Source organism: Triticum dicoccoides, chromosome 1B (genome assembly GCF_002162155.2).
Source record: "Triticum dicoccoides isolate Atlit2015 ecotype Zavitan chromosome 1B, WEW_v2.0, whole genome shotgun sequence".
NCBI classification, from domain to species: domain Eukaryota; kingdom Viridiplantae; phylum Streptophyta; class Magnoliopsida; order Poales; family Poaceae; genus Triticum; species Triticum dicoccoides.
Window position 1 is genome coordinate 491,910,873 of NC_041381.1, and position 10,366 is coordinate 491,921,238.

Genomic DNA, 10,366 nt, shown 5'->3' on the forward strand with positions numbered 1-10,366 from the left:
AAAAATATACTCCTTTTGTCTTTGATGATGATTGTGTAGAAGCATTTGAAACACTTAAGAAGGCTTTGATCACATCACCTATTGTTCAGCCACCTGATTGGAATTTGCCTTTTGAAATTATGTGTGATGCTAGTGATTATGCTGTAGGTGCTGTTCTAGGGCAAAGAGTCAATAAGAAATTGAATGTTATCCATTATGCTAGTAAGACTCTTGATACAACCCAGAAAAATTATGCCACCAGTGAAAAAGAATTCTTAGCAGTTGTGTTTGCATGTGATAAGTTTAGACCTTATATTGTTGATTCCAAAGTTACTATTCACACTGATCATGCTGCTATTAAATATCTTATAGAAAAGAAAGATGCTAAGCCTAGACTCATTAGATGGGTTCTCTTGCTCCAAGAATTTGACTTGCATATTATTGATAGAAAGGGAGCTGAGAACCCCGTTGCAGACAACTTGTCTAGGTTAGAGAATGTTCTTGATGTCCCACTGCCTATTAATGATAGTTTTCCTGATGAACAATTAGCGGTTGTCAATGCTTCTCGTAGTGCTCCTTGGTATGCTGACTATGCTAATTACATTGTTGCTAAATATATACCACCTAGTTTCACATACCAGCAAAAGAAAAAGTTCTTCTATGATTTAAGACATTACTTCTGGGATGATCCACACCTTTATAAAGAAGGAGTAGATGGTATTATTAGACGTTGTGTGCCTGAGCATGAACAGGAACAAATCCTACGCAAGTGTCACTCTGAATCCTATGGAGGACACCCCGCTGGAGATAGAACTGCACACAAGGTACTACAATCTGGTTTTTATTGGCCTACTCTTTTCAAAGATGCTCGTAAGTTTGTCGTATCTTGTGATGAATGTCAAAGAATAGGTAACATCAGTAGACGTCAAGAAATGCCTATGAATTATTCTCTTGTTATTGAACCGTTTGATGTTTGGGGCTTTGATTATATGGGACCTTTTCCTGCCTCCAATGGTTATACACATATCTTAGTTGCTGTTGATTATGTTACTAAGTGTGTAGAAGCTATTCCAACTAGTAGTGCTGATCATAACACTTCTATAAAATGCTTAAAGAAGTTATTTTTCCGAGGTTTGGAGTCCCTAGATATCTTATGACTGATGGTGGTTCACACTTTATTCATGGTGCTTTCCGTAAGATGCTTGCTAAGTATGATGTCAATCATAGAATCGCATCTCCTTATCATCCGCAGTCTAGTGGTCAAGTAGAGTTGAGCAATAGAGAGCTCAAATTAATTTTGCAAAAGACCGTGAATAGATCTAGAAAGAATTGGTCCAAAAAACTTGATGATGCATTATGGGCCTATAGAACTGCGTACAAAAATCCTATGGGTATGTCTCCATATAAGATGGTTTATGGAAAAGCATGTCATTTACCTCTTGAACTTGAACATAAAGCATATTGGGCCATTAAAGAGCTCAATTATGACTTCAAACTTGCTGGTGAGAAAAAGGTTATTTGATATAAGCTCACTTGATGAATGGAGAACCCAAGCTTATGAGAATGCTAAGCTCTTCAAGGAAAAAGTCAAACGCTGGCATGATAAGAGGATACAAAAGCGTGAGTTTAACGTAGGAGATTATGTGTTATTATTCAACTCTCGTTTAAGATTTTTTGCAGGAAAACTTCTCTCAAAATGGGAAGGCCCCTACGTTATCGAGGAGGTCTATCGTTCTGGTGCTATAAAAATCAACAACTTTGAAGGCACAAATCCGAGGGTGGTAAACGGTCAAAGAATTAAACATTATATTTCAGGTAATTCTATCAATGTTGAAACTAATATTATTGAAACCATAACCCCTGAGGAATACATAAGAGACACTTTCCAGAATGTTCCAGACTCCGAAAAGGCATAGGTACGTGGTACGGTAAGTAAACCGACTCCAAAACAACTCTTATGGCAATTTTCATCAGTTTTGGATTATTTAAGGATTTTAGGAAGAAAGAAGTAGTCCGAAAGGGACGCGAGGCTCCCACGAGAGAGGAGGGTGCCCCCCTGTAGGGCGCGCCCCCTGTCTCGTGGGCACCTCGTGTGCCTCCCAGACTCCATTTTCTTGTATGTTACGTATTTCGGTCGGTAAAAATTCATTATATATACTCCCGAAGGTTTTGACCACCGTATCACGCAAAAATCCTCTGTTTTCGTTTCGAGCTGTTCCTGTTGCAGAATAAAGCAAGATGTCTTCTCAGGAATTAGTTGGGGAGAGCCGGGTGTCTCACCCAACACAGGGTCCAGGAGTAAACGGCGATGTCTATCACTTTGGACCATCCACGGAGGATGAGATGGAGGCTGATTTGAAAAGGATAGATGCCATGGAGGAAGATCAAGAAGTTACCTCTCGTCTCCAAGCAGATTTTACTATGGGGGAACTACCTAGCCTGACTGTCCCTGCCGCGGTCATCTCTTCCAACTCTAGATTTCTTTCTTATGAAAATATGTAAAAGAGTTTCATGTGTTCTCCAGAAGCTATGCAGCATCCTTGGGTAAAAGGAGCCTTGGCCGTTACGGGCAAGCTCCGTAAAGAAATTTTGGACCTCAAACGACAAATCAATAAGCTCGAGGAGGAGAACCGTATCCTGAAGGGCATCATCACCAAGAAGATCACAACACCAACCGTGAAGAAGGAGAAATAATCACATGGGTATGGGCACTCCCCTTGGAAACTGCCAAGCTTGGGGGAGGTTCCCCGGTATCGTATCACCATCACACTCCTATCTTTACCGCTTTATTTAGTTCGATCCTTTTAGTAGTATCTTGATCTATTAGTTCGAAGTTTTGATATCAAGTAGTTTTGAGTTTTTCGTTGTGATCTCTTTTTGTAAGCAAGTCCGTGTGCCATCTATAATAAAGATTAGTGTTGAGTTAAGGGCATTGCTATGTGGCTATGATCTTGAGAAAGTAGAAAGAACAAAAGAGTTCATATTGATCTTATGGATAGTGATAACTTCACACATATAAAGTATGAGGCATAAAAATTGTTGAGAGTTGATGAACGTAGCCTTGGTCATCGTTGCAATAATAGGAAGTGATAAGGAAAGAGGGGTTCACATGTAAATATATTATCTTGGACATCTTTTATGATTGTGAAACACTCATTAAGTATGACATGCTAAAAGAGTTGACGTTGACAAGGAAGACAACGTAATGGTTTATGTTTTCTGACATCTCAGTTAAAGTATATTGTCAGTGATCTTCTAAAACATGTTGAGCTTGCCTTTCCCCCTCATGCTAGCCAGAACTCCTTGCACCAAGTAGAGATACTACTTGTGCTTCCAAATATCCTTAAACCCAGTTTTGCCATGAGAGTCCACCATACCTACCTATGGATTGAGTAAGATCCTTCAAGTAAGTTGTCATCGGTGCAAGCAATAAAAATTGCTCTCTAAATATGCATGACTTATTAGTGCAAAGAAAATAAGCTTTGTACAAACTTGTTGTGGAAGTAATAAAAGCGACAGAGTGCATAATAAAGGTCCACATACAAGGGGCAATATAAAGTGACGTTCTTTTGCATTAAGATTTTGTGCATCCAACCCTAAAAGCGCATGACAACCTCTGCTTCCCTCTGCGAAGGGCCTCTCTTTTACTTTATGCTTTACTTTAATACTTGAGTCAAGGTGATCCTCACCTTTCCCTTTTTCATTTTATCCTTTGGCAAGCTCTTCGTGTTTGAAAGGTCATGATATATATATCCGATTGGATGTAAGTTGGCATAGGCTATTATTGTTGACATCACCTAAAGGTGAATACGTTGGGAGGCAACACAATAAGCCCCTATCCTTCTCAGTGTCCAGCTGAAACTCTATAACCACAAGTATTGAGTGAGTGTTAACAATTATGGGAGACTACGAGATAGTTGAGTATGTGAGCTTGCTGAAAAGCTCTATTATTGACTCTTTCTGATGTTACGATAAATTGCAATTGCTTCAATGACTGAGATTATAGTTTGTTAGTTCCCAATGAAGTTTATGAACCATACTTGACATTGTGAATTGCTTATTACTTGAGTATAAGAAATCATATGACAAAATCTATATATGTTGCTATTATTAGAATGATCATGATGCCCTCATGTCCGTATTTTTATTTTTATCGACACCTCTATCTCTAAACATGTGGACATATTTTTCGATTTCGGTCTCCGCTTGAGGACAAGCGAGGTCTAAGCTTGGGGGAGTTGATACGTCCATTTTGCATCATGCTTTTATATCAATATTTATTGCATTATGGGATGTTATTACACATTATATCTCAATACTTATGGCTATTCTCTCTTATTTTACAAGGTTTACCATGAAGAGGGGGAATGCCGACAGCTGGAATTCTGGCTGGAAAAGGAGCAAACGTTGGAAACCTATTCTGCACAACTCCAAAAGACCTGAGACTCCACGAAACAACTTTTTGGAATTATTAATGAATTATGAGCAAAAGAAATAGGCCAGGGGGCCCACACCCTATCCAGGAGACAGGAGGGCGCCCCCTAGGGGCACGCCCCCTATCTCCTAGGCCCCCTGGTGGGCCTCCGGCGTCCATCTTCTTCTATATGAAGGGTTTTGTCCTGGAAAAATTCGTGGGCAATCTTACGAGACGAAACTCCACCGCCACGAGGCGGAACCTTGGCGGAATCAATCTAGGGCTGTGGCAGAGCTGTTCTGCCGGGGACACTTCCCTCCGGGAGGGGGAAATCATCACCAACGTCATCACCAACGATCCTCTCATCGGGAGGAGGTCAATCTCCATCAACATCTTCACCAGCACCAACTCATCTCAAACCCTAGTTCATCTCTTGTATCTAATCTTGTATCCAAAACCACAAATTGGTACGTGTGGGTTGCTAGTAGTGTTGATTACTCCTTGTAGTTGATACTTATTGGTTTACTTGGTGGAAGATCATATGTTCAGATCCTTCATGCATATTATTACACCTCTGATTATTAACATGAATATGCTTTGTGAGTAGTTACGTTTGTTCCTGAGGATATGGGTGAAGTCTTGCTATTAGTAGTCATGTGAATTTGGTATTCGTTCGATATTTTGATGAGATGTATGTTGTCTCTCCTCTAGTGGTGTTATGTGAACGTCGACTAAATGACACTTCACCATTATTTGGACCTAGAGGAAGGCATAGGGATGTAATAAGTAGATGATGGGTTGCTAGAGTGACAAAAGCTTAAACCCTAGTTTATGCGTTGCTTCGTTAGGGGTTGATATGGATCCATATGTTTAATGTTGTGGTTAGGTTTACCTTAATACTCCTTTTTGTAGTTGCGGACGCTTGCAATAGGGGTTAATCATAGGTGGGATGCTTGTCCAAGTTAGGGCAGTACCCAAGTGCCGGTCCACCCACATATCAAATTATCAAAGTACCGAATGCGGATCATATGAGCGTGATGAAAACTAGCTTGACGATAATTCCCAATATGTCCTCGGGAGCTTCTTCCTTATTATTAGAATTTGTCCAGGCTTATCCTTTGCTACATAAAGGATTGGGCCACCTTGCTGCACTTTATTTACTTTTGCTCGTTACTATTTTATCTTATCACAAAAATATCTATCACCTACTATTTCAGTGCTTGCAGAGAAAACCTTACTGAAAACCGCTTATCATTTCCTTCTGCTCCTCGTTGGGTTCGACACTCTTACTTATCAAAAGGACTACGATAGACCCCCTACACTTGTGGGTCATCACCCCTTGTCTGTTTGAGTGGCCAATGGAGGAGTGATGTGTTGCAACTAGCAGTTGGCAGCGTGCCAGTGGTGCACCCATGGGCTCACCTTCTCCACCGACCTCAAGGTACTTCCCTTGGGCTGCTACAGCGTCATTCTCGGCATCGACTGGCTGGCGTAGCACAGCCCAATGCAAGTTCACTAGAAGGAGAAGACAATGAGCTCTGAGTATGGCAACCAGCGGATCCAATTACGGGGTGCTAGCGCCGAGACCATGGAATGCCAGCAACTATAAGGGGCTGAACTCAACGCGTTGCTGCAATGCGCAGGTGTGAACCACATGGTGCATCTCTATACCATGGCAGGTGAAGGAATTCAGGCCACTGAGATGCCAGTTCTCACCGAGATTGCAGAGCTCTTGCAAGAATACAACTATCTCGTTGCTGAGCCGTGGGGCTTGCCTCTGCAACGAGCTTGTGACCAGACCATACCATTGGTTCCTGGAGCTCGACCCATCAACATCTAGCCATACCGCTATAGTCCAGCGCAAAAGGATAAGATTGAAAGGCAAGCGGCTGACATGTTAGCACAGGGAATCTTAGTGCCCAGCACCAGCCCGTTCGCCTCGTCGGTTCTTCTGGTATAGAAGAAGGATCTCACCTGGCGAGTTTGCGTGGATTATCGGCACCTCAATGTTGTTATAGTCAAGAACAGATACCCACTGTCGGTCACTAACGAGCTACTTGATGATCTAGCCGGGCCAAGTTCTTCACTAGTTTGGACCTCAGAGCGGGGTATCACCAAATCAGCATGAATCCCGAAGAGGACCACAAGACGATGTTCAAGACGCACCACAACCACTTTGAGTTCTGTGTCTAGGCGTATGGCCTCACTAGTGGTCCGACAACATTCCAGGGGGGCATGAACATAGTGCTGGCACCGCTCAACCGTCATGGAGTGCTCGTATTTATTGATGACATACTAGTCTCCAGTGCCACTCTAAGGTGACACCGCGAGTTGCTGCACCAAGTATTCAAGCTACTCGACGAACACCAACTGAAAATCAAGCTAAGCAAGTGCTCATTTGCAAGGCCCGGCATCACCTACCTTGGCATGACATTAGCGGTGAAGGGGTGCGAACAAACAACAAAAATGTGGCAACAGTGCAGCAATGGCCAACACCAGCGAATGTAAAGGAGGTGCGTGGGTTCTTGGGCCTGGACGATTACTACCGGAAATTCATCAAGAACTTTGGTATCATTAGCTGGCCCTTGCCGGATTTGCTCAAGAAGAAACATCGTGTTTCGTTGGACAGACCTTTAGGCAACAGCCTTTCAGGAACTCAAGACAACATTGGTCACATCACCCGTGCTCACCCTGCCTGATTTCAAGGTGCAATTCGAGTTAGAAACAGACGCCTCCGACAAAGGAATTGGGGCAGTCCTTCGACAAGGTAAACACCCAGTGGCATTTCTCAGCAAGTCTCTTGGCCCCCAGAATCAAGCTCTGTTGACATACGAGAAGGAAGGGTTGGCTATCCTTATGGTGGTGGAACACTGGCGTACATACCTGCAAAATGATGAATTTCTCATCCATACAGACCAACGCAGCTTGGTACATTTGGAGGACTAGCAGTTAGCGACACCTTAGCAGCAGAAGATCATGGCAAAATTACTTGGGCTCCGGTACAGGATCGTGTACAAGCATGGAGTGGATAACCGCGTAGCTGATGCCTTATCTCACCGACCAGGGCCACCACAGGGCGACCACACGACGGTTACAGCGGCCATACCAGTGTGGCTCAAGGCGGTTCAGCGCAGGTACGCCAAGGACCCAGCCGCCCAGAAACTGCTCGCGCATTTGGCAATGGAACCTGAAGGCCACGACGACTTCCACTTGTAAAATGGAATCAACAAACAAAAATGGGTGGATCTGGCTTGGCAACAATGTGCAACTGCAGAAGCAAGTCCTAGCAGCGCTCCATGCAGGAGCCATCGAAGGCCATTCTAGGTTCAACACCACCTAACATCGAGTGCGCAGGCTCTTCACCTGGCCAGGCGTCAAGTAACATGTGAAGTTGTTTGTGGAGGACTGCCAAACCTGCAAGCAGGCAAAACCGGAATGGTTGAGATACCCCGTACTATTGGAGCCTCTCCCTATACCCACACAAGCTTGGACGCTCATCACCATGGATTTCATGGAAGGGTTGCCATGGTCAGCGCGCTATAACAGCATTCTGGTGGTGGTGGACAAATTTTCGTGGTACACGCACTTTATTCCCTTGTCCCACTGCTACGTCTTGAGCTTGCGTTGGTTTTCCTCGAAGAGGAGAGGGTGATGCAGCAAGTGTAGCGTAAGTATTTCCCTCAGTTTTTGAGAACCAAGGTATCAATCCAGTAGGAGGCTCCTCAACAAGTCCCACGAACCTACACAAACAAATAAAGAACTCGCAACCAACGCGACAAAGGGTTGTCAATCCCTTCACGGCCACTTGCGAAATTGAGATCTGATAGAGATAGTATGATAAGATAAATATATTTTTGGTATTTTATAATATAGATGCAGAAAGTAAAGATGCAAATAAAAGTAAATTGGTAGCAAATATGATAAGAGATAGACCCGGGGGCCATAGGTTTCACTAGAGGCTTCTCTCAAGATAGCATAAGTATTACGGTGGGTGAACAAATTACTGTCGAGCAATTGATAGAAAAGCGAATAATTATGACGTTATCTAGGCATGATCATGTATATAGGCATCACGTCCATAACAAGTAGACTGACTCCTGCCTGCATCTACTACTATTACTCCACACATCGACCGACTCCTGCCTGCATCTAGAGTATTAAGTTCATAAGAACAGAGTAACGCATTAAGCAAGATGACATGATGTAGAGGGATAAACTCAAGCAATATGATATAAACCCCATCTTGTTATCCTCGATGGCAACAATACAATACGTGTCTTGCAACTCTTTCTGTCACTGGGTAAGAACACCGCAAGATTGAACCCAAAGCTAAGCACTTCTCCCATGGCAAGAAAGATCAATCTAGTAGGCCAAACCAAACCGATAATTCGAAGAGACTTGCAAAGATAACTCAATCATACATAAAAGAATTCAGAGAAGATTCAATTATTATTCATAGATAAATCTGCTCATAAACCCACAATTCATCGGATCTCGACAAACACACTGCAAAAAAAGATTACATCGAATAGATCTCTACAAGAGAGGGGGAGAACATTGTATTGAGATCCAAAAAGAGAGAAGAACCCATCTAGCTAATAACTATGGACCCGTAGGTCTGTGGTAAACTACTCACAACTCATCGGAGGGGCAAGGATGTTGATGTAGAAGCCCTCCATGGTCGATTCCCCCTCCGGCAGAGTGCCGGCGAAGGCTCCAAGATGGGATCTCGCAGATACATAAGGTTACGGTGGTGGAAATTGTGTTTCGTGGTGCCCCCGGATGTTTTCAGGGTACGTAGGCTTATATAGGAGGAAGAAGTACGTGGGTGGCTGCCCGAGGGGCCCACGAGACAGGGGGGCGTGCCCTATTGGGGGGGGGGAGGGCGCCCTCCTATCTCCTGGCCGCCTCGGCTGCTTCTTGGCTTGCACTCCAAGTCCTCTGTATCACGTTCGTTCCAAAAATCATGCTCCCGAAGGTTTCATTCCGTTTGGACTCCGTTTGATATTCCTTTTCTTCAAAATACTGAAATAGGCAAAAAAAACAGGAATACGGGTTGGGCCTCCGGTTAGTAGGTTAGTCCCAAAAATGATATAATTGTGTAAAATAAAGCCCATAAACATCCAAAAGGGGTAATATAATAGCATGGAACACTCAAAAATTATAGATACGTTGGAGATGTATTACCCACCCATTCACATCATTCCAAGTGGCTTTGGCTTTTGTGAACAACATCTATAAGCTTCACGGGCTTCCAGAAGCAATCAATTCAGACCGGGACCTTATCTTCACTAGTACCATGTGGAAGGAGATCTTCCGGCTGATTCACACAAAGCTGCGGATGAGCACGGCACGACACCTGCAAACGGACGGGCAGACCAATAGGATAAAACAATGTTTGGAGACTTACCTACGGTTCTTTGTACATGCATGTCCATCCAAGTGGTCGTCATGGCTGGCCTCGTGGAGTTCTGATACAACACTTCACCACATTCAGCTCTGGGCACCTCCCCGTTTGAAGCTCTCTATGGTCACACACCCCGGCATTTTGGCATCATTGACCCTATGGCGTGTGCAACCCTAGACTTGCAGGACTGGCTACAAGATCGGGCACACATGGAGGCCCTGCTCCATCAACACTTGCTCTGTGCCCAGTAGCACATGAAGGAATCAATAGACAAACGGTGCTCTGGCCGCACTTTTGCAGTCAACGATTGGGTTTTCCTTAAGATGCAATCCTACATCCAGCGTTCCTTGGTGACCCGTACTAATCAGAAACTCTCCTTCAAGTACTTTGGTCCATTTCAGGTGACTAAGTGAGTGGGGCAAGTGGCATACAAGCTCAAGCTTCCCTCGTCGTGCAGCATCCATTCAGTCTTCCACGCCTTGCAGCTGCGCCAGGCATTGCCGCCAACGGAGGAGGCTCTCACTGACCTGCGTGCAACTGTCATGCCAAGCCCAACACCAGTGGAG